Genomic DNA, 3704 nt, shown 5'->3' with positions numbered 1-3704 from the left:
TCTCGGCCCACATCTCCCCAATTCTTTTGAACAAGCAGCCCACAAACACAACCCCATTTGTCAACTCTACTCGATATTAATTATCAATTAATAAAAGTTTTAAAAGATCCCATTGGACATTTGTTTGGCCCAACAATTTCGTGACACCTCAGTTAATAGCCACCATATTTTAATCAAGAGTATCACATTTTTCAATTTAATCTCGACAGTAGCTTTCACATCAATTATGCATGACACAATTTCAATTATGTTATAAGTCTTCATGGCCGACAATTACACTCTAGACCTAACACCATTGGACCGCATTATTATGGCAATTACATATCAGCAAATCACATGTAGGTTGATATAGTTGAATTATTATTATGATTGCATGATTATTACATATCACATCACTCCCAAAATCCTAGCATGTGACCGTCAATTACATGGAGAACCCTACCCATGTGCGGCCACCATCATATACTATCATATACCCATTTGATTTTTTTTACAAATTCCCAAAAATATTGCAGAAGTCATCATAATATTATCACATGTATAGATCAAGTCCCAACATCAAATCCATATTATAGTGCACATGATCAGATTACTCACACAAACAAAATCAAACAATTTAAATTCAATACAAACACAAATTTACTAACCAGAAACCCGATGAAAGAAGATGATGCCTCGTTTGGGGGGGGGGGGGGGTTCTGCTACTCCGCCACGGATCAAGGAAAAATATAGGGTTTTATGTTTAAGTTTTATCTAGTCAGGAAACTTAAGTTTTATCTAATTAGGAAACATAGTTCGCATAACTATAAGGTGAAGGTTTGGGCGGTTAATGTTGGCTGGCCGTAATGGGCTCAAGCCCATGCAATTTATATATAAAGAACTCACAATAAAGGATCAACTCAGCGTTGGGCTTCGCTCTGGGCTCACGGTTTAAGGCCGAGATCCAAAACACATATGTTGGACTATTCCCGATCACTATAAGCCATTTAATATCGAACCCATTACATGAGCGGCCCAACTCAACCATTTGACACATGACGTAATCCAACTACACACTTTAACGCGCTCAAATATGTTTTACATTCCCCACGTTTATCCTAACTGAGAGCGTTTAAAATTTTATCAAAGCATATGATGAGAAACCAGGATCACGAAACTAAGTGATACTAATCTTGAAAGTTCGGGTTGTCACATCATCCCCAACTTGAAAGAAATTTCGTCCCGAAATTTGACAAGTAAGCACGAAGGAGTGAAGCGATGAAGACTCTAATTAAACTATATGTAATACTACGCAAATAATAATCACAAATAAAAATCAAGCATTACACACAATCACTAAGCATCCAGGTAACCGCACAGACACCACGTTAACCAAATTGTAAAACGGGATTACGAGGTCAGTGGGGTGCCACATCATCCCCAACTTGAAAGAATTTTCGTCCCGAAAATTGATCTAAAACATTGGTTTGAAGTAAGTTCCGACGAACTCGATCTATAGATACTTTACAACGCCTGGGGGGGGCTAATCTTATGATCGGTGGAAATCATGGTATGGTTGTTAGCGTTTTGTTATATCAGTTGCCAATCAAAGAAACAGGGAATTAATGAGGTTCGTACAAAGAGTCGAGCGAAACAGGGGTCCATTAAACATCCGAAGGATTTGGCCAGCAAATTTGTTGTCTAGAAATGATTTCCAGTAGTGGTGCATGGCGGCATGGCACAACAGGGAGGTTCGTCACATTGCGGTCGCGCGAGTGTATCATTTGTCCAAAACAGAGTTTGGTGGGTAAAGGTTAGTATTGCAAAACGACATACGCGTGTAACTGTGACTGCTTCACTTCTAGCGGCGATGACAAGTGAAAGTGATAAGGTTCGTCTACAGGGATGCGTGGGTATAGTTCTCCTAATCCCTTGTTCGTTCGGAAGTTCCATCTAGCGATGCCATCACATGGTTAGCTCTATTGAAACAAGGGTGCACTGGAGGCCCTTGTGATCGGTCTAATTGGTGCCTTCGGTACCGTCCAAGAAATGCCTCCGCGTAATTCCAAAGACCACGGTTTCCACCACTAGTTGTGTGTCATGCAGTTCTTCTTAAGTCGTTACTCTCTCGTGTTGCGTCGACATGTAACTGGGACTCTGATTCGAAACATAATGATATACCATTGTATTACTCATGCCCTTGGGTAAAAATGAGGCTCAGTACCTTACTGAATTAGGATTCGAAAGCTGAAGAGACGTCCTCTTGTTCTGTCTTTCGCGAACACGGCACTCCGCTGTGCTTAAAGGGATCTAAGCTATGCGACTGTCGAAATTTCCTGTGAGAAATCATTTCTTCTCACAGGGTATGTCCGGGCGATATGTCCTAATAACCCACCAATACTAACTATTGCGCCGTAGCTACCAAGGATAGTAGAGGTAACACTGGTGTCGAATGTCTGTTCCCTGCCATTTCAAGTTTGCATCCCAACTAACATATGCGGTTTCCGCTGACCTGCCATCAGTCAGTTTCCTAACAGGTTTGGTTTCAAGAAGCGTCAGGGTTAAACGGGATCGAGCCGAAGCGATTTGCTATCCATCCAGACTACCATGTTGTTATTGTCCTGTCGTCGCCCACGTCAATCCTAAATACCCTTTCACGAGCACCACTGCTGGTGTTATTGTTACAATCACACGGATTTCTACCATACTGTCATCGCTCCCTTGGTTGTTTTGTCTGGAATTATCAACTGCCATTACATGCCGTAGGCACCTTCATTTCCATACTGTAAGCTACTATTACAAGTACCTTGATGTCACGATAGTTGTTGCTTCTAATGTTGTTGCCCGAAACAGGACTCTACGATCCTTCATCAACGATGTCCATCGTTTCATATTTCGTGCTAAATTCCAGGGTGCTACTCATTGTGTTGGAGTTACACAGTCCACATCCGGGTTGATTGTCATCGTTTACGTCTCGTTCGATTCATAGAAGTCGGCTCCCACAAGTTGCTGACTAGAATTAAGGATTCGTTTGGAGTCAAATCGTTGATGTTGCCCATCGTTCTTACAAGTTGACTGGGTAAAACACGGTAGGTTTCCAGAGTGTCGCAGGTGTGACCGCCCTTCAGGGTCTGAGATGTGAGTATATTGTGTTCCAACAACAAAGGGGAGTGATGGGGGAAAGAAAAGGGATATAAACCAATCATGGACGATGCAACATCCACTCAGGGACGTTCGTACAAGCACCTAGTATTCTACTTAGTCCGCTAGGCGTTCAAAGGGACGTTCAAGTAATACTCGATAGCATTGCGATCTCAAAAGGATTCAAAGAGAGGTGAGAAAGTCACGTTTGAGTAGGAGACGATCACTGTTATGACTCCTATTGTTTGTTACGTTTCACACTGATCAATTTAACAGAGCGGAACCCCTCCTTCACTTGTTAAGCCTCACTGGGACTCGCATGCACCCCACATTATTATTATGTGTGCACCCACAATAATATTGTGATTTGCATGCTCATCTCAGCTCCTCCTAACTCATGTCGAATGGTTCCCCCAACTCGATTAGCAAACAAAGAGCATCACATAACATAAGTCACAATTGTTTAGGGAATTACCACCCTGTCCGTCATATAATCATGTGCAAGGGATACGTAAGTTCATACTATCGTGTTTAACGTGCACCAGCATGCAATATCATATGTGAGTGTCCACTAGTTACATAGT

Source organism: Helianthus annuus, chromosome 5 (assembly GCF_002127325.2).
Source record: "Helianthus annuus cultivar XRQ/B chromosome 5, HanXRQr2.0-SUNRISE, whole genome shotgun sequence".
Lineage (NCBI taxonomy): Eukaryota > Viridiplantae > Streptophyta > Magnoliopsida > Asterales > Asteraceae > Helianthus > Helianthus annuus.
The sequence above is the reverse complement of the archived record's forward strand: the minus strand, read 5'-3'. Positions refer to the sequence as shown.